The sequence below is a fragment of the Lemur catta genome, chromosome 6, assembly GCF_020740605.2.
Source record: "Lemur catta isolate mLemCat1 chromosome 6, mLemCat1.pri, whole genome shotgun sequence".
Classification (NCBI taxonomy): domain Eukaryota; kingdom Metazoa; phylum Chordata; class Mammalia; order Primates; family Lemuridae; genus Lemur; species Lemur catta.
The window spans coordinates 8,098,120-8,124,187 of record NC_059133.1 but is presented as its reverse complement, the minus strand read 5'-3'; the positions used below and the strand labels follow the sequence as shown (position 1 = coordinate 8,124,187).

The 26,068-nt window shown below is 41.7% G+C and overlaps 1 protein-coding gene across 2 annotated transcripts in view; it reads left to right on the top strand.

Moving 5' to 3' along the window:
• Positions 1-499: 499 nt before the first annotated feature.
• Positions 500-26,068, top strand: part of GRAP2 (GRB2 related adaptor protein 2) — a 70,613-nt gene continuing 45,044 nt past the window's right edge. Inside the window, exon 1 of one of the 2 annotated variants that reach the window (XM_045554859.1) lies at positions 500-753. The gene's annotated coding sequence lies outside the window, so the exon portion shown is untranslated. The remainder of the gene's footprint in view (positions 754-26,068) is intronic. The other variant, XM_045554860.1, reaches the window with a different exon arrangement.

Genomic DNA, 26,068 nt, shown 5'->3' with positions numbered 1-26,068 from the left:
AAATCTAAGGAACTGGTCCCAGCTCATGCTGGACTGTGGCAAACCTGGGATTAGAACTCATCACAGCTCAGAGCCTTTTTTCTTTTTTTGTCAAGTGTAATATTACAGGCTAAGAGTAATATTATAGGCTGAGTGCACTAAGAAAACATTTTCCCTGGGATTTTAACATAATGAGTGATCGAGGGTGGTCTAAAATAAGTTCCCCCAAGAAGCCCTAATGTTTCTCTGGATGCATGAATATACTTAGAGAAAAATGAGAGTTTTCCTTAAGATCAGCTTGCTGCTGGACCACATCTAGGATTAGAGAGTTTCTTATGTGAACATAAGTGTTCAGGGGGGATATTGTTAAAACTGAAACCAAGCATAAAGAAGCAAAAGTGTTCCAGTGAACCTCCTGCATTTTAGTTCAACACTGGCAGCAAGAAAACAAAACCGCATAATCTGAGGCTCACGCCCAACTCTCTGAAGCCCTGTATGTGCTAGTTCCTGTGTGGTTTGCCTACAGACTGCTGGGCTGACGGGGGCCAGTCTGGAGGAAGGAGTGAGAGGTAGGAGGAGGAGGCATTCACTGTTAATGGATCTATAAGCTCACACCCTCTTTTCAGTGTGATACTTGGAAGACAGCACAGGTGGATCTGTATTCTGAAATGCAGTAATTTTGATGTTTGAATTCATCTTCCTTCTTGCAAGAGAGGATTCTAAGAACTCAGTATCAAAGCGAAGACACAGACTCAACCTCTTCTCTTCCAAAAGGTATGTCATCATACAACATCAGCGCACATACTCTAGAAACTTTGAACAGTTTTATAATTTGCAGAGTGTTCTCTATAAGTCAAATCTAATTCAAATGAATCTTTTGGGTTTTCTAAATATTGCTTTTAATATTTCAGTCCCACCAGCTAAGGTCTCTAAATCTTTTGCCGTGACAATGTTTGTGGTGATGGTATTTGACTTCTATCAAATGAACTGAGAGAAGACTCGTTCCTCACTCAGTCTGTGACAACAAAAATGCCACTAATTGGCTTCAGAGCCATTTCAGGGAAAGACTTTGGGCCTTAGGGTCACAGAGGTAAAATTGCATTTCACCGTGGCCAGCACTGAATCCAAATCAGGCGGATGGGTGGTTGCAGCGAGGAGGGCTGAGCAGCAATGAGTGAACGCCAGCACTCTGAGGAGTTTTCCTCTCTTCGCTCAAATTTCCAGTTCTGTTAGTATTTTTGTTACCTTTACAAAGAACACCAGTTTGGGTTCCTTTACAAGAAAAAAGAAAAATCTTTACATTGACATATATTTTGAAAAGGTATTGCCTATCTTCGTGTCTTTATTAATAGTTAGGCTATATCCATCCATGTGGCTGTCTCTAGTTTAGGCGTCCAATCTGAAGATAGCTCCTCTATGCTCTTTGTCCTAGCTGTTGCTGAACAAAGGGATTGAGTCTACCCACCACAGATTTCACTAACTTAAAAATTAACATGTTTACGTACCTGGAATTAGGCCTTGCTAATAAAATATATGTAACTTCATTTGCACATTATTGAAAATATACATCCCTAGGCAAATTAAGAGGAGGGAAAATGTTTAGGACCTGAAAATCCAATGGGAAAAATGTGAGGTGCTCATGCTATGTTATCTGAGGGTGGAAACTTCATGTTGAAGAATCTTTTGTTCTATGCAGCTACATTTATTATAAACTGTTTTGTTCTTTAGCAAGTCCCTTTGTTTTTGTCTTATTTTTTGGTTTCAGAAAGAACAATAAGTTACTCTAACAACACAATATTGTATATAAAACTTCATATTTGTAAAATAATTTTATAGTGACCGTCTTTACAAAAGCATCCACTATTAAATAAAGAACATTATGTAAGTAGAGAACCACCTAAGTGCGTTTAAATTTCAAGTTTTTTAAAATTCTGATTTGTACCCTTTTTGAGAACGTTTTTGGGCTTTTTTGTAAGAGAGGTGGCCCTATATTATAGAATAAAACTACCTTTTTAGATTGAACTTTGAGTGTCTCCCATGTAGTAAAATGAAATCTTATTCTCCCTAAGTTGTAATAGACTTTATCTTTTTTAAAATGACTTTACTGAAGCAGAGAGGAAGGAAATGATTGATCTGTTCAATATGATGAAATATCTCTGTTGCTAATATCCTTTTGGATATCTTCCACATCTAGGCCCTGATGAAAACCCCTTTTCTTTTTTTATTTCAATTGTTCAATGTCTACCTCACGGGGATATTGTGAGAATAGATGAGTTAACATAGATATGAAGTGCCTTAGGAAAAAGGCACTATGAGAATGCAAGATGATATCATTATTAATTGTTTCTTTGAATCTTGATCATTTTCTCCCCACCTCTTATACAAAATGTATCTCACTTACTGCCTGAAGCCAACTCTTTTAGAACCCTAGCCTTCTGGAAGAGCTGAAAATGATCCTAGTTCCCACATATTCATTGATTCTCATGAGAACAACATCTGCTGGTATTGGTGACTTGTAGGGTTCATGCCTAAACTTGAGTAGAATTGCCTCTTTTCCTGGATCGAGAAAAGTCTGCAATTGTTCACAAATGTGTCATTATGTGTGATTTCGTCAGGATTTCTCAAATAAGTAATGGTTGCTGCTGGATTAATCCTAGGGACAGAGTCTTAATGTTTGCATCCCCATAAAACAAACTCAAAACTCATTCAAGAATCTTCATAAGCTTAGTTGTCTGAATCAAAGGATAGAGTTGATTAGCCCACATTCTGTCCATCTGAAGTATTTGACCAGCATATCTTGATTCATAAAAGAATAATACAGCCTCATGTGTCTCTGCCTTTTTTTTTTTTTTTTTTTTTTTTGGCCACTTGACAATTCTCAAAAAAGCATAACCTTGTTTAACAAATAAACATTTTACAAACATTTATTGAGCAATCACTATGTGCCAGGCCTTGTGCTAGGTACTGAGTTCCCCTCAACAACGTTAACATTAGGTTTCAATAAACTTAAACCAATAGGAATTCAGGAAATAATTTTAAAGATAGTTTTCCTTTTAAATATGCATTTACAGACAAAAATTTTAGAGAATTAAAAGAAACTATTACAAAGTACATGATGATAAAAAGCATGTTCTCCAAAGAAGATGTATTGTAAACATTTATCTTATGAAGAAAGTGAAGAAAATATCCAAACATAAAGTTGAAATATTAGTACTCACTACCTAGGCAACTATTTGCCATATTTGCTCCCTCTATATGTATTTCTTTCTGAATTACTTGTAAGTTGTAGATAAAATAATACTTCACTCCTAATTGATTCAAGACACATCTAAGAATAAGGACATTCTCCTATATAACCACAATACCATCATTATACCTAAGAAGATGAACAGTAATTCTTTAATATCATCTAATATCTAGTCCATATTTAACCTTCATTTGCATCCCAAATGTCATCTCTACCATTTTTCTAAAAAAACAGAATCTAATTTTAAAAACTTTTTAAAAATATATTTTAGTTGGGTTTTATGTCTCTTTATTCAACACTTAATTTTTTTTAGAGATAGGGTCTCACTGTGTCACCCAGGCTGGAGTGCAGTGGTGTGGTCATAGCTCACTGAAGCTTTGAACTCCCAGACTCCAGCAATCTTCTTGCCTCTGCCTCCTGATTAGCTGAGACTACATGTGGATACCACCATGTCCCACTAATTTTGTATTTTTTTGTAGAGACAGGGTCTCACATGTTGCCCAGGCTGTTCAGAAACTCCTGGCCTCAAGTGATCCTCCTACCTTAGCCACCCAAAGTGCTAGGATTACAGGCGTGAGCCACCACGCCCGGCCAACATTGGATTTTTTTAATGATGAGGCCAGTTATCTTGTAGAATATCCCATGATCTGAATTTGTTGGTGCCTCATGGTTAATTTGTTCCTCTACCCCCTGCATTTCCTATAAACTCCAGGTTAGGACTATAGTCATGATTAGATTTTGATTGAAGATTTTTTGCAACGTGCTGCTGGGTGTTCCACATTGCATCTTATCAGGAGGCACACATTGCCAGGTGGTTCCGCTATTTGTATGCCAAGCTTGATCTTGGCTGAAGGTAGTGATCTTGCTCTGAGGAGCACATAGTCTGAGGGGGTGACACTTCGGCACTGTGGTAATATCCTATTTCCCAACAAACTTTCCCTCAATGATTTTAGGTGATAATCTTTGCCTAAATCGATGACTCCATTCGGGAGGTCATACATATTTTTAATACACTTTGAAGATGGATTAGACATACAAATTCATCATGATCTGCAGCAGCAACAGCAGCTGTAAATACTTATTGAGTGCATAAGTTCAGGTAATAATAATAATAATAGGTAATGTGTACCGAATGCTCCCCGTGGAGCCAGACAGCCTGGGTTTGAGCCAGGCTTTGCTTACTAACGGAGTGAACTGGGACAAGTTATTCAGTTTTTCTATATTTCAGTTTCTTAAGCTATAAAATGAGATTAATAATGGTACCTATCTCATGGGATTGTTTTGAAGATTAAATAACTTACACCTGTAAAATTCCTAAAACAGTCTGTTATTATTACTGCCAAGCTTTGTTCGAATAACTTGCAGGTGTTAACTCATTTACTTCTCCTGACAGCAAGCACAGTGAAGAAACTGCTAATCTTCCCCTTTTCACAAATGAGGAGGCTGAGGCTGAGGTATGGAGAGGAAGGACCTTGGACAAGGTCACTTAACTAAAATGCAGTAGAGCCAGGATTTGAACCCAGGCAGTCTCACTCCAGAGCATTTTCTCTGAAGACTGGCACACGTGATGAGGAGTGACACAAACGGAACCAAATGGACATCAGCAACAGGAACGCACACATACACACACCCAGATCTGAAGTCACTGAAAATCTGGGAGCATTGCTACCCAAACACATGAGTTAGAATGGTGTCATACTAAGCACAGATACGCACGCTTACCATATGTACATGGCTTAAGGCTCTGTACAAGAAACTTTAAACACAAATTTCTTGGAACTGAAAAAAAGAGTAGGAGAACTGTGCAGGAATAGGAAGAAAAAAACCTGAAAAGAACAATACAAGAGGGGAGTTATGAGACCTCGGAGCCTCGGGACAGACGATGATATTTTGATATAGTTAGGAAGGAAAATATCCCTTTCGTTTTTCACATTCTTGTACTATGTAAGATTTTACTATTAAAACACAAGAGGATAAGCCATTGTCAGATTTATAAAAGACCACAGTGGATTTCCTTACGGGACGAAGGATGACTCCTGTTAGCAGGTAACTTCCCTGGCTGGTTATCACCTATACTCAGATATTCCATAAGTCAGTCCATGGCTTCGGAAACATATAACTGCTTTCAAAAAAAAGCCCTGCAAACTAGGTATTGGTCCATGCCCCTTCATTAGCATTACAAAAGGGTTCCACTGCTGCGCCAAGCCTTTTCCACTCCTTAAATTGCCATTACAGAAAGCTCTCAAGAGTAATTTCCTAAAGAGAACTAAAAATAAATGAGAGAAAAAAATCCAGCATTAATAATTTTTTTTGCATTTCTAACATACTCATTGCTAAATCGGTTCTGCCTTTTTATGTTTTTTAATGAAACGCATGATCAATTGGTCATGAATAATACTTCTTCATTTGTTTTTCTCCACACCCCCAGCCTTCTAGAACCACGGGCCGAATGTGTCCGCCTACAAATGGCTTATGATTTGTCTTTTGTCTAGTACTTTATGGGAAAATATTAGAAACAAACTGCTGAGAACTCAGTAGGAACTCAGTAAATAATAAGTAGATAGTTCTCTTGTTAAATACGATGTTAAAGAAAAATGTTTCTAAATAACTAGGAAATATTACAAGGGAAGTACAAAGTTGAGGGGGAACCTGGTTGATTTGTAATTTGAAATTTCTATTCATCACTGTATAGGTCATAGATTTATAGCCCTTTGTGGAACAAAATGTGAAGTCAGATAGCTGAAAAGTCTCTCCTCCTCCAAATAGACTAATTCTACTGATATGGATTATTGAATCAGACTAGCAAGAGGATCACCACCATAAATCAAATCTAAGAAAATTGTCATATTTCAATGCCTTATATCAGCTCTTTAAGTTGATGATAAATTTGATGATATCCGTAGCACACAGGTTCTCTACTGGCAGTGAGGGGGTGAGTAGGGGCAAGCGAGTGTCACACATACATTTGGGATGCTGATGAACGCTATGAGAACTCTCCCCAGGGAGGGAAGAAAGCAACCATGCCTAGCACTCATGCTCACACAACTTTGCCCAGAATCTCCTGTGGTCCCTGGATTCCCTGGTGTCCAGCATATATCCTCCAAAGGAAAACTTCCCTTATCTAGATTTATTGCACACTGATCCCAGTAGAACTTTAAAAAGAGTTTTCATTATCTTGTTTGATCTGGCTATGATCTTTGAGGTAGATAGACCACATATTTTACCTCTCATTTTGCAGAGTTGGAAAAGCGAAGCTTGAAGTGTTTAGGAGACTTGCTCAGGGTAATTTTGCTAATGTCTGCCAGGACTTGGCACCAAGGCCATTAGGTTGTAGCCCACGCTTCTTCTACCACACTGGTCCAGGTATAGCATTCTGGAGATGTAGGAACCCTTGATGGAGCTTCTGGAAAGCTGAATTCTGACTCTATCAGAACCTGCCTACGTGATCTTGAGTAAGTCACTTAGCCTCAGTTTCCTTCTCCATCAAGCGAGAGGTGAGAGCGCATGTTCCCTGAAGCCCTTTGGGGTTTTTTTTTTTGGAAACTACCTAATCACCCTGGGTCCAAGAACAGAGGGAAATAACCTTCTGCCGTAGATGGCAAGACCCTTCCCCCTTCCCCGTAGGTCATAAGAGCTGGCATCCGATTCTTGACGGATTCCTTTGCAATGTCCAAATCCTGTTAGAAACCATAAGCATCAATCGTGCTTTTGTGCACTGCTTGTTTGTCACTCAGCAGGGCTGACTATCTCACCGCAGTTACACTCTAACCCTGTGCTCTGTACCAGGCAGATATACCATGATATTTTATTACCCTCTTTGGGTGTTTCAGAGTGTGCTATGGAAATAAATAATGCTGATGGACTTATTTTAGGCTGATAGACCCTATCCTTCTAAAGAGGTTATTCCTCTTGAAGGACACAAAACCTTCCAGCTGATTTTTCATTATTAAAAGTTATATCCTTTGATGTCCCAGAAATGTACTTGAAAGTTAGAGACTCATGAGAGGGCCTGCAGCTCTGGACGCAGAAGCTCTGAGACTAAGAAAGAACATAGCCACCCTCCCTTGGCCTTTGGACTAATCCAAGCTAAGTGCTATTAGCATGGACAGGCTGACTACCTCAATAGCCAGGAAAGTGACCAACTCTATTTGTGATTAACAGCTGATGATAGGAAACTGGGCCTCTGTTTCTCAGTCTTTTTGCTCTTCAAGTTTTCTAAGTATATTTCAGGCTGACGAGTAGAGTTATATCAACTTCTTACAGAGAAGTGTAACCGTGTCAGGTCCTTAGACTGTGGGAGGTAACACTGCCCAGTGGTGACAGTGCGAGAGCTCCTGTGTCCTGTGTTCTGTGCTTAGCCCCACAGATGACTCAGCATGCCCCCTCCACCCCTCTGGCCTTGAGTGAAATGACACCACTCCTTAACCCACTGTGCAAGAGACTTAAGAAGATTCGTGTGTTGCTATCCCAAAAGCATTTTTATATCTTTGATATGACATAAATATATAATATCTCATTTGTACAATACATAACATGATGCTTTCTTATTTAAACAAACTCATTTTGGGGCCTTTTGATTTTTCAGATCAGTGTCTTTAAATGGACTATTAATTCATTTTAGAAACCAGGTACCATAAGATGTTGTGACTTGACATTTGTTGCCCTGTAAATATCCAAAGAAACAAAGAAGAAAGTGTGAAGTCAAGGAATCCTCTAGCTGAAAAGAAATTCCCATACCTGGAACAAGAAAAATGGAGATTTTAGACAGTAGACTTTGTTTTTCTCCAGCATAGACATACAGCTTCCATTTTTAAATGCAAGATGTAAGGAAGTAAGATTTACTACACAGTCAATTTTGTCAGCTCATATTATTTCATAAAGTGAAGGGTCAATTAGGTGTTATTATCATCAAGAGAGCATGCTGTAATGCTTTGTCATATAGATGCTATAAAAATTACCTGTCTGGTTACTTTAATTCATCTTTTGGCTACCGTCTGCAGAAATTCCCTCAACCCCTGGCTCAAGGGTACCCAGATGTACTGAGAACGTTTAGAGTAATAAAAACAAAAAGACATAATAGGGTCCTTTTCCCTAAGGAACTAACAGTGTATTAGGGAAACTAGGACAAATGAAAAAAAAATGCTACCACAAGGCAAAACTCATGATAAGGAGATAACAGAGTGAACAGTCATGGGGGATTTTTGGAGAGGGCCTCTTATAGGAGGCACACCTGCAGGCGGAGGGAGGTGGTTTGGCAAGGGGGCATAAATGCATCCACAGAGTTTTTCACCTCAAGGAAATCATAGGAGGAACAGGGTCTTCTTTGCTGAAGATCTGTTTATTTTGCAAACAACCAAGGGAAGGCCACTGTGAAGATTTTTCCTTGGGGAATTCAGAAATTAAACTTCTACCGCTGGAACCTACCTCAAGCTCTTTTCCCAGATAGCCTGCTCTTCTCCCACTTCTAATCACGTCCCTCAAAGTCTTCTTTTCAGGCCTAAATATCCTTGGTTCTTTTAACTACTCCTCCTGTGAGGTAGTTTTGCACACTGCCATCGTTTTAAGCACTCGCCTCTGGATGGACTCCAGTTTAAGACCTCTCCTAAATCCTGGTGCCCAGAATGGAACAGTGCTCTCCAGGAGTGGCCTAATGATGCAGAACACCATGGGGTAGTTGCCTCCCTTTGTCTGTACCCTGTACTTCTATTAATATGGCCCACAGTTACATGTGCCTTTTTGGCATTCATGTCACACACTGCTGACTCATACTGAAATTGTGGTCAGCTAAAACCCATGAGTTCCCATGCATTACCATTAAGCCAGATCTTCCTTATTCTGTATTTACACTGTTAATTTTTTTTAAATCTCTAGGCACAGAGGTTGAAATGTAGAAACATTTATCCCTATTACACTTGATCATATTGATAACAACCTGTCAAAATATTTCAGAGCTAGCATGTTGGCTTTGCTTCCCAGCAGGTGAGCACTTCTCTGCTGCTGTAGCTAATCCCATGCTGGATCCCTGGCTTCAAAAGCCCCAGAACTTTATTCTCTCCTTCCTATCCATAAGTCATCTGCAACCCTGGACAAATCTGCATCTTTAAACAAACCAGGGGTGCCTCAGTCTTCCTAACTGTAAAATAGGAACAAATGTGAATGGCCATTGCTTCGCATAAATATGCAACAATGAGTTGGATGTCTGCAAAACCCTCAGTAAATGTGACTCAGAGGCAGTATTAGATGAGAGGAGAAAAAAATTATTTCAGGCTTCCGGCAGCTTTCGTATCTGGTTATCCTTATCACTGCACATTACAGTTAATGGCATTCATTTTTGCAACTGTTTTAAAGAAATAACTGGGTTATCTCATTTTTGGTTGTAGTGACAATGTGTGATGTCAGTATAATGTTTGCACAGAATTATTTGTAATTTGAGCAAATGCCATAAAGTATATCTATTTCATCGCAAGACCCTCTCTTCTCTCTCTCCCCTCCCCCAGCCTTATCCTCTTCCGTTAGTAACACAGGACTACAAAGACCTTGAAGTTTCAGTTTCTGTTAGACTTTTGGAAACCTCTAAAAGTCTTACCAAACTAGCTTAGCAGTCCGTAGGCTTTTATCTCTGGCCAAAGCAGAGAGCTCATAGGTAACTTGCATAATATTCACAATGTCAAACTAATAGAAATATCCCATGTCAAAACATCTCTGTGAGCAGTTTTGTTCGTTATAGAAAGCTGGGGGCGGGGGGGAACATCCAAATTCTTCTAGTCTATCATTCTTATGCAAAATTTAATGCTGCTCTTGTGACCCTATGATTATTAACATGCCCAAAGCCCCTCCCCCACCGCTCACCAGTGATTTTGATGTAGGGCCTCATTACTGGTGACAGAATGTGATCCCAGAACCAGTAGCATCGGCACCACCTGGGAGCCTGTTAGAAACGAGGACCTCGGCCCTGCCTCAAACCTCCTGAATCAGAATCTGAACTTTAAACATGCTCTCCTGTGACTCTTATGAACAATAAAATCTGAGAAGAACCGATCTAGGGTTGAGGCATTCCACCTCATTTTACCCCTCATCTACCTTGTGTCATGATACAAAACTTACAAACTTCCATTTGGTGTTTATTAAGTGTTTAGAGTCGTTGGTTAAAATTTTACCAGATTTAGATATACTGTATACATCCAGCTATGTCTCAACGTATATATAACTGGCTTTAAAGTCCTCTGGCCTCTCTGGGTCCTCGCAGAGCGAGGGTTCTCCCTGCTACTCCGCCCCACCCCCACCAAAGACATTTGGCAATGCCAGGAGACATTTTTGATTGTCACAATTTGGGGGGAAGGAGTCTACCGTGGGTAGAGGCCAGCGATGCTGGTAAGAATCCTGCAACGCATAGGACAGCCCTCACCACAAACACTTAACTGGCCCCAAATGTCAACAATGACAAAGTTGAAAAACCCTGTTGGTGAGGTAGATGGTTTGTAGAGAAAGACTCAGATGTGCAACCATAAATAGTGAAATGCTGTAGGAAAATGGAGCTATGGAGCATGCCATGATATGGCCAGGCAAAGGACAAACAGACTGGCGGCAGCTGGAGTGATGGTGGGGTGGGGGCTGGGCTCAGGAGACACCCCTTGCAGACAGTAACCCGTGCTCTGTGCACAAAGGCAACCAGCTTTCGATGACAGGGCTGGGGTTCAGCGACTGCATGCCAGGTATGAGCTGCAGAGGGCTGGGGGAGGTGTGAGCTGGAGAGAGAGAGAAAGAGAGAGAGAGAGAGAGAGAGAGAGGGCTTCAGTCTTAGAGTGGATACTGGGCATTATCTCACAATCATGTTAGGGATGGAAAACAAGAAAAGATTTCGAGTATTGGCATGGGAGTACAAGGGCAGATTTCAGGTAAGTCCAGGAAGATGTGGATTTAGAAACAAGGTAGAATCCTGCTTGCTGGAACTGGGACACCTCAGAGCCAGGCCAGCAGCAGGGGTGACCTGATGCAGAGCCAGCTGAGTGTTCAGCTCCAGTGAGCTTCTTAAATCCCTCCCAACCGAGAAAAGGCTCAGCGCTGAGCTCCGCACGGCTGACTTGCTAGAAGGGGTCGAGTGCTTCCAGCTGAGGAGGAAGGTGGGCAAGGAGCAGGCCAGGCCCCGACACTGGCCATTGGAAATCACGGCGTAAGAAACGGAATAGAACTTGCGAGGGCCTCTGGGTCATTTCTCTACTGCGGGGCACTTAAATCATCACTTCGGAAAGATTATCTACTCTTCAACTTTAACACTTCCAGAGAAAGATTTCTTAAGGACCTGTCAATGCCTTATAATCCATCTAGGTCAAAACTTCTTCCCCATTCCTAACCCTAAATACTCCTTACTGGGCTGTGAGTCGACTTTCTTTCATCCTACCCTGCACACAATGTGATTCCTAATATTTAATAACGATAAATAACACTAATCACCCTCCACAACCGCCAAACTCAGCCTTCCCTTTTCTAGGCTAAAGAATCTCAATTCCATTAGCTTGCCCTCAAAGTCTCTCTCCGTCCTCTTAATCTCTTTGTTATCCTCTGGACCTGCTCCAAGTCCTGCCTGCTTGTAATAGTCACCACCAAACTGTATTTATTAAATGTATACTGTGTGCAAACTGCCCTTTTGACCATGGTAAATAAAGAAGGGAAAATATAAAAGACTATGCACAGTTCTGCTAGTTTTTATTAGTCTCTCTCTTCTCTCTCCAAGAAGTTGTCAATCTGCTGAATCTACAGTTTAATCAGACCAGTAGTCCTTAGGCTAAATTCCACCAAAACATTTCCGTTGTCCTGCAAATACTTTCACTATGATCCTCACCTAAGGACAATAGAGTACACTATCATATAAAATAGTTGTAATGTGAATTTAGCTGTCAGTGAAATTAGGATAAGTGTATTTGCTTAGTTCCAGAGAAGGCATTATACTGTCCTGTGGATTTTGTTTGAAATGAGCTACAAAACAAAATTTTTTTCCATGGAAAGGGATTTATTCAACTGAATTCACTCACTTTGCTGCAACTGGATTAATTTCATTTCACATCATGTCTCTAAGCAGAAAAGTAAACTGATTTACAGGAGGCTAAATGGATATGTTGATGCATCCAACATCAGTAAGATTTATTCCAACTAGATTGCAACAATAATGGTGTTCCTGGTTGTTTTTGCTTCTGTAAAGTAGTTGCAACAATGTACCATTTTAGTATGTGCTTTGAAAAAGTTTATTAAGATTACAATAGCTGGGGTGTTGTGGGATGAGCGAGAACAGAGATATGTCAAATGAGACGAGCATTCATGCCTCCCTTCTTAGATCTTGAACCAGTCTTTTGCTCTCCAATGTTATAAAAAAATATTTATTTTATTCTATCCCCATGTTCTGAAAGCCACCATTTTATATTTTTGAGTTTCACAGGGCACTGCTCAAGATAAACACCTAGCCCCGCTTGGGTAGGTAGTGACCGTGCGCGTGCTCCGTGCTAGCACTGTGCCAAGGACCACCGCACTCCTCGCTCCTCCTCTGCCTTGTGCTGCACACTCATCCCTTTTTTCTACATCACTCTCTGCTTCCAAAGCCACAATCTGGTCATCCTCCCAGGACTCTCAATCTCTGTCTATGTTGGGGCCCTCTCCTTTCCTTTCTCCCAAATTGCTGATTTTATTCTAGCCTGTGCTTCTAACACAATAAGGCTGCTAGTGAAAATTTTTCTGATTTCTATAGCTAGTAGCTTCTATAACTGGAAGTTACTTTCAAAGGAAATAGCTTGTGGAGATGAGCCTGGGGTGTCACAGGGCTGTTACATGGATCAAATGTAAAAATGTGTAGAAAAAAGCAATTTGTAAACTGTAACATGTTCTCCAAAAGTAAATTATTACTGTATTATTTGACTTTAGGGTTTTAAAAGCAGCTGGATGATATGTAAAAATTCAGTAAAGCTTGGTAGCATAGTTGGAAAAGAAAATTAGAAAATTTGGGGGCGTTGACGCCTCCATCAGCAAGCGACAGCCTCTCAACATCTTTTATAGCCAATGCACACCCACTGGGCTGAGAACATACGCTCCATTCCAAGGCCTGTGTGCTCACAGTTCTGGACCAAGGGCCTCCACTCCTGCTTCCGTTCCCCTACCCCTCACATTGCCACCTTCCAAAATCCCAGCCAGCCCTCAACCTACCCCCTCTTCCCAGCTCTTCCCCAGACAGAGTAAATCTCCTTCTCCAGCACTCACAGCAGTCCTACCTTAGAATTATTTACGTGGGCATTGATCTGCCCGGGGGCCTGTGACCTGCTGCAGGGAAGGGGCCCTCTCACCCCATAGTGCTTTGTCACCTCTAAGAACAGAAGTGAATGGAAGGAACAGCTCAAATTAGAGTGGCCAGAGGATCAAGAAGCGAATTCTATGGACCAGAAGTGTCCTGTGTAAAGGCTTTGTCCCCAGAGCCTGGTCTCAGATTGGACAAGTCCTTACCTGAGCAACTGTAGGACCCCTCTGAGATGGAACTGGGCCTCAATTGAATAGACTCATCAAAACCCCAAGAGTGATGAGTTTGCTGTTATTATTCTCTGTACTTTTCTGTAGATTTGAAATGTTTTATATTTTAAAATGAACATAAAAAAGACCCCATCGTATTTAAAAGTTAGTGAGTTGAATAAGTTTCACTGTAACTTGATTTTCTGCCTAAAAGTTTTCCTGTAGTTCGAATTATAAAAGTCATTCTTCGCTTCCTAGCTTAGTTGTATTAATATTTTATCAACTGAATATGATCCACCATGCAATCATGAGTTCTTAGACTATGTTTCACACAATGCCAGGGTGCATTGCACCGTTATTGAAAGGAACTCCATGCACAGAGCATGGGGCTCTTGGAGGACAAAAGAACCACTTTTAGCACGTTAAAAAAAATCCTTGAGCGTTTTATTTTTTTAATACTTTTCCTTTGGCAAAACAGAAATGATTTATTTGGGGATTTTGGCAGATGATATTTTTAGGAATCATCTTTGAAACTATTAGCCATATGACTATTGCCAAGTACATAACAGGTGCTCAATGAACATTTTTTTAAAAAAAATATTGTGCAGTTAGTTCTAAACAAAAGATAACTTCAGTCATTTAAAAAAGCAAGTAATGGGTACAGTTTCCAATTGCTTCTCTTTGGTGTTCATTAAAAATCATTAAAAAGAGGAAAGTTGGGGAAAAGATCAGACAGCATTATAGGAACTGCATTGATGATAGCAGATTGTAATTTTGTTGATAGTAGCTTGATATACAATCATTTGAGGGATTTATTGTTCTCATGGATTAAAGCTGTGTTGTTACTGCAATAGAAGATTGGCCCAGAGCCCTGGCCCGGTGCAAAGCTCTCTAGCATCACCTCTGTTCCTTCATTGGCAGCCCAAGGCCCCCCGCCTCTACAACTTGGTGCCATGCAGCCCTGGCACAGACCCCTAACCTAAAACTCCAGCCAATTTCCCTAACAACACACCTTCTCCCTTCACCTGCCAGATGCTTCTTGTTCGCAGACAGTGCACCCTGAAGTCAGAAGCTTTTAGTGAGTTAAAAAGGGAAATATAGAATTACCTAGCTCTAGCAGTATTTTAAGTATACTTGTAGACTTAAATGAGAGCTCTTGTACAAAACCACTTGAACTCTTTCTTAAGATATGCTAATTTTTTTTTTACTCTTTGATTGAACTGTTGACCTTCTGGATATATGACTAGTTATTACCTCAAGAATGTTTGGAACTATTCTTGCCCTAACCATTCTAAAATGTAATTAGCATTGAGACATTATTGTAGGAGCACATCACCTGGGGCTGGGATCTCATTAGACGGTAAAAATGGAGCAGAATTGTGCCTGCTCTGTGATCAAAAAAATCTCTAAGAAAAATTCATGGCATTGGAGGAAAAGTTAAAATTGGTGATTTCATGAACCCTCTCTTGCCCACATATTTGATTTGTGCAAGGATCCAAACATAAAGGAGATTGTGGTTCTTCTGTTTGAAAAATGAAAGCAACTCTGTTTTCTTAGAACTCTGCCTGTGCAATGTGGCTGCTGCCACAGCTCTGGGTCAACAAAAAACAAAGTAATACATTTTGCAGCGCTAGCGTCCCCCCACCCTTCAAGAAACGCAGATCATTTTTAGGCATCATCCCATGTATCCTTGTAACAACAGATGTTCTAGAGAATGAATATTCTCCAGGAGGTAGTTAACAAATATGGGAAAACTGAGGCCTCAAAGAGGAACTGTAACTCACGGGTTATTCACACTCCTCCTGAACATGCCCCATTTCCTCCACTGCAGAAGGAGCTCTTTATTTTCTCAATTGAAAACCATTTCATGCCTCCTGCTCAGTTATTTCAGTACTTGCTCCTAAGTTTGGCACCAATCCCAACTGTTATGAAATCTTATATGAATAATAATGACATTCTCCATTCCTGGGATCCCAAAAGGTTATCATTTCTAGTTCATCGGAGGGCACTTTGGATGCCCCTATGAGGCTCTAAATGATTAGAACCATTGGGAAAAGGCTTGCCTGACTCTGCATCCAGCTCATTTGTAAGTCTGTAACGTGTCTTAATGCGCAGAGTTGTGTTGTGTCGTATAAAAAATAATTTCTCATTATAATAACATTTTCCCTTAATTGCAAAAATATTTCTGACCTAAATTTATTCTTGTCATAGCTGTGTGAGCAAGCAGAGTCTTGTTTGCCTCTACAATATATTAATAATGTATTAATTAGCTTCCCAGGGCTGCCCGAACTAGGAACGGAAAGGATTTATCTAAATCATGAAAACTGAAATGGAGCTAACACTTTGGTAATTATATTTTAAGGGCAGTCTCAGCATCCGTTAGTGTGGCATAATTTAGACCTAACTTTCGAGAGAAGATAACAGAAAATACCACTCAATTAACAAAACATTTATTTAGCACCTACTGTGCACAAACTCTGAGAGGCAAAGGAGGCGATTACAAATAAAACAGGCCAATTTGGTTTTATGGCCCTAGTTACAAGGCAATAAAAGGCAAAGTATTATAAATGTTTTGATTTAGTGTTGATTAGATGAAATATATTAGATTGAACCTTATGAAATTGACAATGTCCAACCTTTATTTTTAATCCAAAAAGTGGCAGTCTTACATGATTCAAATTAATTTTAAGGTACTCATGTCATACGGTTCCAGTACCTAAAACATTATACTTTTCATTTTCTTTCTATTTTTTTGAATGAAATGGTTCATTTCAAGTTGAGGCTGTCATTATTAGATAACCGACAGAAGGTAAATACAGGTCAGAGATTTGACTCCCGTTCTTAACATTTATTTATTACTGTAGACTCACAACATGTATTTTGTAGTTTTAAAGTTTCTGATTATATAAGACCCTGCTCTTGATTCTCCTTAGAGTCATTGTCCCTGCCACCTGTCCTTCATGTGTGACATTCTCCAGCCCAATTCTTCATGACAGTCCCTCTGTAATCTTCAAGCAAAATCATCATCTCTGTTCCCATTTATTTATTCTGCAGAGATGTTTGATTGCAGAACAATCATCTTTTTTGAAATATTGCTCAATAGAAATTAAGTCTAACAACCCAGTTTTGCCAGTCTGTCCCTGAATTGCAGGTTACCGAGCAGCCAGAACAGGTAGCCATACGTGTATTCCACTAAATCCATTCTTCTAGCTCCTTCAACACTTAACAGATATTTACCAAGCACCTATTTTGATCAAGCATTGGAGTAGATCCTCTGAGAAATATGAAGTTGTATAAATAAAAACATATGCATTAATGTAAATACAAGTTTAATGCTGGCTATGTACTGTTCTAAGCGCTTGACACATATTCATCTATTTACTCCTATCCAAGGGGATAGGTACCATCGTTATATCCATTTTAAAGATGAAACTGAGGCCAGAGAGGTGATCTATCTGCCACTGCGCCCCTGGGGCACATTGGGACACGCACATTGCCCAACGTATTCCTGCAGAGTCACTCATATCTTACCCCCAATCTTATTGCAACCCTGCCAAAGGCCAGACACTATCAAGAAAATGTTCACTCATCTTCCCGTTATGCCCAATGTGTGAGCACTGATAACACATCTCAATTCGAAGAAAATCAACAGAAGTCATCTCAGTCAACCTGAAAAGTCTGATGACTCATTCCCACCCTTCTCACAGGGCTCCTGCTGGGCTGCCTGGTTCTCCTGACCCGGCCGGCAGCCCCGGAGCAGCTCAGAGCCCGATGGCCCTCCCCTCCACAGATCAGAGAAGTGTTGACTTTCTCCTGAACGGGCATTTGAGTTGCATTGTGGGGCAAGCTGCCCCTGTTCTGTGCTGACTGTGACCCCACTGCGTATGCCCCAAGGCAGGCGAAACAAAGTTGTCTCGGAAAAAATAACAGGGAAGAAGATGCTGACTCTTCAGCCCCCAGAGTAAGTTCCATCGTTCTTGAGGTAAAATCATAATATCTAAATATGACTTGATTTATGTCAGGTCTTATAAATACATATACACATACGGATGCTGAAGCCGTGTATTCCCTGACAGCCAAAAACAAAACAAAACAATTTACTGTCTCATTAGAAAGACAAGACCTGGTAGGCCAACTCACCAGAATAAAGAATAGGAAAACACTGCTTTAACCTCTCTCTACAAACACACACACACACACACACACACACACACGCACGCACGCACGCACGCACACACACACGCACTGGTGTGATAAAGAGGGCCAGTTGACCTGGCAATGGAGGACAATTCATATATTCAAAGATCTTCTTGTTTACATTCAAACTAGCCACTTGAACTTACTAAGCTTTCTCGAGCTGAACTTCAGGCCTGCATCCTCACCTGGAGGTCTGACATCTATTTCAGCCCCTAGCAAGGCAGTAGGTGGAGTAGGTAAGAGCAAAGACTCAGAAGCTTTGAATTTTAGCTCGACCACTTATGAGCTGTGTGAGCTGGGTAAGTTACTTAGCCACATTAAGCCTCCATTTCCTCACCTATAAAATGGGAATAATGAAATGTGGGTTTGTTGTGAGGATCAGGTGAGATAATACATAGTAAGTATTTAGAACGGTGCCTGATTCCGAGTATGCCCTCAACACATGTGAGTTATTTGTAATAGTAATTTGAAACGGGTTCACGTATCCCAGTAAAAAAAAAACCCACTGAGTTCTATTTTATTTTTAACTATAATCTTTGAAGCACTTTAATCTCATTTCTTCTTTCGTGTTTGTGGAGAAAGAGAATGTTTAGCCATCCTTGGAATACAATCTTTCCTTTTGTTAAAAACCATCATTAAGTCTCTTCAAGTTTCTCTTCTCAGTAAATGATCCAGATTGTTTAATGGCTCTATTTTACATGCTTTAATCATTTATTTGAACTTCTGAACCATCTCCAGATGTAGTACACACAGAAATATTGTCTAGGAAAATCTGGTATTGAAATTCCTTATCATGTGCATCCCATTAGCTCAAATGTTTAAAACCCATTGTCCTTAAGAGGAAAGCCATGTTGGTCAATTGGTTTCTTTACCATTGGTTCTTTACCATGTTGGTCAATTGGTTTCACGCTGTCATACTGTGAAAGCCACATAATTTTCAGATGCGTAGTCAGCACAAGCCAAACCAGAAGCGACCCAGGTCATTCCTTCATTCATTCATTCAGTCAACATGAGCGCCTACTATGTGCCAAGCACTAAGATTACCAAGAAGATACTCCCTACTTAGAGGAGCTTACAGCTTAGGAGGGAAGATATGGAAGTCAACAAATTATTACAGATGCCTTTCCTTTGGGTGCCATACTTGAAATGAGAAGGTGAGGCCAGGATACCCTCAGGGAGAAAGGGAGAGAGGAATACGCTCAGGGATGACTTTACAGAGAAGGTGACATTTGAGCCGTATTAAAAAATGGCAAGAATTAAGGAGTGCCAAAAGGAGGGTGTTCAGAGAAGAAACACCTAGGGACAATTTACACGTCGTATTGCCAGTTAACCTTATGTGGGGCGGCTACGGCTCAGGCCTGGGGTCAAGGAAGAGAACAGAGACATGAAGCTGCCCAGGTCGGCCAGGGCTAAGAAGGCTGGCTGAGCTCCATCCTGCGGGCTTAGGGAGCCAGAGGAGGGTGGTAAACAGAGGCAGGGCACCATGTGGTCTGTGTTTTACACCAATCACTCTGCAAGCAAGGAAGAGAGAAAAGTGGAGGTGCTTGAGCCTAGAGTCAGGGAGCAGAAGCAGGATGCTGGGTCATGGAGAGACATTATAAAGCCGGCACAGAGTTGAAGAAAGGGGAGGTAATAGAAAAAAGGACATCAGTTCCAGGTATATTTAAAAGGTCATGTTTAGAGACCCACTCAAGAGGGGTACCAGATTTGGGAAAGAAAGGGAAATGACAGGGAGGAGTCCAGTAGGAATTTCCATATTTTTGCTGTGAACAACTATGAGGGCGACCGTGCCATTTAGTACCCTAATGGAGCAAATACAAGTTGGCACAAATCTGTCTCCCAGAAAGTCACCTCAGAGACATGTGTCCTGCTGAAGGTCAGTAGGGAAGGCCAACTTCATGTGCCAAGTATATATGTATTTCTTACTAGCTCTTCTTTTTAAAATACCCCATAACATATGTGACATACATGAGCTAAGATAGTATTCGTGTAAGACTTTTAATTTTTCATTTTTTCTGGCAATTAAGTTTCAAATACAATAAGGTGTTGGCATTATTTCGGTTATCCATGCCTGGCACAGTATATATTGACAGTACTTATTTATAATTTCCTCCTACCCCCCACTAGAAGACAAGCTCCATGAAGTCACGGACTTTATCTCTTTTGTCCTCATCCAAATCCCCAGCCCCTAAAACCCTGTTGGACTCCTGATAGGTGCTTAATAAATATTTATTGAGTAAATGAGTGAATTTCCATGTGGGTAAGAAGAAACAGTCATTTCCTTTATTAACAAGCAAAGAAAAGGCAAAAAAACACAACAAATAAACCTGGACTTAAAACAGTTTTTCACAAAAAGATCCAATTTGCAAAAAATGGAACTGAAGTTTCAAAGCTATTTTTCTCCCTGCAGCTCTACTTCTGGGAAAATCACAGCTGCCAGCTTAGAGGGTGGTTTTAACTGCCCAGTTACAAATTCTGCACAGTTGTACATATTGGCAGTGCTCAGCTTCCTTAAATGCCATTGGATCAGTAAGGAAATGGTGATTTTCCTTATTGATTTAATGCCAGTTCCTCTTTTGTGAAAAATCCCATGTGCTGCTCACTGGCACACGTACCATAAAAACTGAACATTTGGGGCCAGAAGTTAAATAAGTCACTCATGTTCCTCTCCAGCCATATGATGTTAAACCATTTCTACTTTCGGGATGGAGTGTGGAATCTTTCTCCCTTTAAATTTAGCAGAGTGATTATTCCTCCTGGTGTATTGCACATATGCTCCTTTTGATCTGTGAAATAGCTCGTTCCTGGATGAACTTTAAGCTTCCAAGAAACACATATAAAATACTGTTTATGCATCGTGGGAGAAATGTTTCACATTCTCATTACTCCAAAATGGTCGCACCAAACCTCTCTCTCCAAGATTCCTTTTTTTCCAAGAAGAGGGAAAAAGCACTTCAGGCAGCAGCACTATGATGACAATCACCATCATCATCATCGTCATCGTCACCCTTTCCATGGATTTTATGCAGTAGTCTCAGAGTGACAATGCAGGAAGCCCATTCATTGGCAAGTATTTACCATGAGCAGGACACTGTGCTAGGTCCGTGGACTACAAAGAGGACTGAGGCTCAAGTCCTATCTTCCTGAGCTTACACGTTAGCTGCGGAAGCAAAACACAGACCACAAAATGAAATTAACAGTCACCAATGAACAATGCTGTCAGTAAGTGCTACACAGGGTTCAGAAGAGGACAGGGTAACAAGACAGCAATCCTAAAGGAGACGGACTTGAATTTGAGTTGGACCTTAATGGGGGCTGGAGTGAGGAAAGGTGGAGCAGTGGGAACGCTCGTAGACCCTGTTGCTAGATGTCCTGCCTGCCTGAGGTGGAGGTTGTGGCAGGAAGGGTTGGAGACAGATTGGGGATGGCCTTGAATGCCACCCTAACAACTCTGGATTTGGTTTTATAAGTAAATTGGATGTACTGAGAATTTTTGAGTAGAAATGATGTGAGCTGAACAATGCTTTTTAGAAACTAAATCTCTCAGGGATCGGTGCTAGGAACGAATTGGGGGTTTTTTCAGACTCAAGATCTGAAAGACCCTGACCCAGGCTGGGGACTGTGGGATGTCTCCATCATACAGCACATTCCAGTGAATACTTCTTAGGGATTCATATAAAATTGGGCCTCCAAGTGCCTACCTGTCTCTGCACCGTAGGACAGTGATACTGTGATACCATGTGCTGCTTGGAGCTAGTCTGGTTCCCTGAGAGCCCACAATTTGTCCATGGAATAGGCCCAGGTGTGGACTGTACACAAACCTCAGAGAATCCAGGCAACATAGATTGTAAAAGCTGGAACAAACCTTGGAGCCCTCCAAGTTCACCTTCTCAACTTACGATACAGAAGCCGGCCTTGGCTGTTTCCCATGGCTCCTTAATGATGGATTCGGGCTGTGACCTCAGACCTCCTTCCTACACTCCAGGAGTGCTCCTGGGCTGGTCCCAATGCCACTTGGAGGTGTGTGTGCACAAATTCTGATAGAACCCAGAAGCATGTGGACAAGTGAAGGACTTGCTCCTATTTCCTCACCCACATCGAGATAGCCGAGGTTCCTCTCCTTTGCTGCAGCCCAAGCCCAAGTGCCCGCCTGCCGCTGCCAGCTCCAGCCTCACTGCTCTCCCATAGCACCCTGCTGTTTCTTGCACCTGTCGCTGATCGTGCTGTCCTCTTGTCTGAACCCTTTACAGCCTATGTAGGCCTCACCACCTTCAGGAGAACCTCCATGGCCACAGCCTTCCTGAGGCTCAGACGGTCCCTCCTTGGAGCTCCCCGTCACCCCACACAGGGCTCTGGCGCGATGTCTCCATTATGTCTTATAATTGCCCATTTATGTGTCTGCCTCCTGCCCCTCAACTGTGAGCTCCCTGAGGGCAAGGACTGTGGGTACAAATCATTAAATACCTAGCATCTATCACAGTGCCTGGTAGATACTAGGTATTGAAATACCTGATGAATGACATTAATAGTTGCCTATTTGCCTTCTTGGTGCATTCATTCATTTAATAAATATTTATTGAGCAATTACTTAAGATCGGATCAGCACTGTGTAGTTACACTTAAATGTCAAAATAAGCCTATGCACTCAAGCTCCAAATTATGCATGCATAAATTATGCATGGGGAGTGTTAACATGCACACACAGCAGAGAGGGGGCATATCTACAAATACCAGAGCTAGCAAATGCAATAAACCGTGTGCCAGATGTCTCTGCAATTTACAAAGAACCAAGAACCAAAAAAGACAGTTAGCTCCATAAGCCCAATAAAAGAAAAAAGAAAAAGGGAAAAAGGAAAAAAAGGAAAGAATAAAAGAACCTCGAGCAGAAGGAAGTGGCTATGGTTTTTTTATGCACTGGAGCCGGGGGTGGGGAAGATTTATAAAAGCAGTCTATGCTGGGCCCGTTCCTATAAGTCTGAGTTCCTCAAGGGCTGGCTGTTAGGAGCTGTTTGGAAAATTCATTGCCATGCATGAGTCTGGGGAGCGTTTTTTCTTCCACTGGAAATTGTTAATGGGGACTGCATTAGCGGCCCCTTATCGCTTTGCCTGATAGAGAGACAGCAGGCCGGCCCAAACAATTCTGGAACCCTGATCACTGCCAATTAGGGGAACATTGTCTGGCTGACATAATCAAGTAAGTATAAATATATTCATCGTGATTGGAATGGGGAAAGGAGACAGCAGAAAGATCGAGGCAGCAGCCACCACCTGCTGCCTGGCTCCAGCCGGGATCAAGCCCAGCGTCACCCGTGCTCAGCAAAGGCAGTCACCGGCTTTCTAAGGTGGAATGCGCAGTTGAAAATTCAGGACTAGAATTGCTTTTCCCAGAAGGAGCCCTGTCTCTTCTTATTTTTCCTCCTCTCTTCTTCCCTTTTTTTTCATGTTCACTTCTGTGAAAGCTGAAAAGAGAAGAGAAAGCAGATGTCGCATTGATCACATTTTAATTCTGTCCTGTTGGCCATGCTGTCCCCACTTAGCTTCTCTGAGGTTCAAAGTGATGTCGGGGAACAGTGCCCTGACAGGACCCCCGACCCTCTTGGCCTGCCTGCGTGTGCAAGTGCGTCTGGCACCGGGTTTATTTCATCGTCAACTTGTGGAGCTTTTGTGGCAATATCTGTGATGTGTCTCAGAGCTGGGGTTGAAAGACCCTGATGAAAACAGTCCCCTGCAGTGGACTAGATAAGGGAGGAATTTCTCCCATTTAAATGGCTGAAAAGGAAGCACGTTTAAGTCACATCTGGTGGCGTCCCTGTTGTCTGGCTGGAGAGCAGGGTCTGTTTGGGCATCTGCACGGATTTCAAAATGCAGGTGGCATCCATTCGTCCCCAAACAGATGGCCAGGGTCGGACACGAGTAGCCAAATCACATCGTTGTGGGGGAGGTCAGTGACAAAACATCTCGCTGCAGAATTTCAACCCAGTTGATCAAAGGCATAGCCCTTTTTTCCTCACCCCTGACCATTCGATACTGGCCATTTATGGAGCTGAGTTGATTTCAGCTGTTTTCCTCACCCCATCACATATGTGCTGCTCTCTCGAGCCACTTGAGGGCTGAGGACCCTTCCCAATGGCAACAGCAGGGTAAGGAGACCCCTTCCCTGTGTCCTGTGCTCTCCATCCTGTGGTTTGTCTGCACTGTGGCAAATGGCTCTCAGGCCTGTCTTCCTGGTTGACAAAAATGATTTTATTACTGGTAGCACAAACATGGTATGTGAAGACGTAGTGGGAAGGTGTAAATGCACAAAATAAATAAGCAGCCCATGCAGAAGAAATGTCATTTATAGTGATCACTCTGCCTAAAGGCATCTGGCCACCTATGTTCCTCCCTCTTCCAGCCACATTATTCCTCCTTTGGCTGCTCAGAAATTGTCAAGGCCAAACTCCTTCCACCTGGGTACCAGAAATATGTATTTCCTTTGCTTTTCAAATCTTTATTTTTTATTTTGTAGAGACAGGGTCTTACTCTGTCACCCTGTCGCCCAGGCTGGAGTGCAGTGGCACAATCATAGCTCACTGTAACCTCAAATTCCTGGGCTCAAACAATCCTCCTGCCCTAGCCTCCCAAGTAGCTGGGACTACAGACACACACCACCATGCCCGGCTAATTTTTCCTTATCTTTTGTGGAGACAAGGGTCTTGCTATGTTGCTCAGGCTGGTCTCAAACTCCTGGCCTCAAGCAATCCTCCCGCCTTGACTTCCCAAGTGCTGGGATTACAGGTGTGAGCCTTGCTTTTCAAATCTTAATGGATGAAACACTTTTTTTTTTTTTTGTCTTCCACCTCTTGCCAGATCTATTGTTTTTTGAGAACCAGAGCTCATTTATCTCCAGGGGAGGAAGAAAGTCATTTCATGTGTACCCGCTAACAAATTACCGCTTACTGTGAAAATACAGGGAACTCTCTCACTCTCTATTAATAAACGGGTTATTCACCTTGGCTGGACCTTGGCAGGTGGACAGGCACTGTTCGAGTCAAGCTGGCTTAATTTTTTCTCCTTGGCTTTCATTTCCTTGAAGCAAAGAGATTTCTTGTTTCTTTGTTTGATTCTACTTTTGAGGAAAGTGCCTGCCTCCTCTGGGTTTGTTGTTTAGTGAGCTGGTTTGAGTAAATCCCTAGCATTTATTAAGGAGCCTGCTGTGTTGGGTGCCGTGGGCTCCTCTGAAATTCTCCCCACCTGAAAGTTAAATGGAGTCACCTATCTGAATACTAACTTCCTCCAAATCCATTGGTTTTCTGCTGTGTAGACAGGGGCATGAAGTAGCCAAGAGATAGTGCAGTGTCATAAACTGAGCTTGAGTCCTAATGTCAGCGAGACCTGGGTGGTCCGGGGGTGTAATCTTAGGTACGATGCTTCTCTTTAGAGCCACACATCCCTTATTATAGATGCTGATGGTAGCAAGAGAACAGCCAGTTCGTCTTTGCTGTTCTCCACAATGAGATAAAGCACAGCAGACAATGAAAAGCCTGATCTAACCACGTAATGTTGGTGCAAATTACACATGGTCATAAGAAGGTGTTTTTGACCCCAGTGTTTCGGTGACATTTAGTTTTGTATTTGATGCTTGTCGTTTAGTTACAGGAAGAAACCCTCCTGAACACACATAAAGCTCCTGAGCTGGTTGAACATTATATCTCACATCGTTTTGATTCTCTTTACTCAGGATTCTTCCTGCTAGGAAGTAATAAAAGAGAAGGTGGAAGTCCAGCTAATGGTATTTGTACCATGTCAGTTTCCTGGTTTTGATACTGTACCATGGTGACGCAATACATCTCCCTTGGGGGAGGGGAGGTGAAGAGTACAGGGGACCTCTTTGCACTATTTTTGCAACTTCCTGTGGATCTATAATTATTTCGAAATAAAGAATTTAATGAGAGAGAGAGGGAAAGGAGCGGCAATTAGGAGAAATGAGTGCTCACTGGTTTTAGTCCCTCGCTGGGCAAATATTTACATTCTGTTTGCTTCTTCCTCCCCTTCTCACATACAGATTTGTGAGCAGTCATGAATAAAAGCAAGGGCTCCCTTTTCCATGGCAGAGAAGAGAGAAAATAGAATGAGTTGAGAGACCCCTGCCCACATTAGGTTAGAAGGCCACCTACTTCC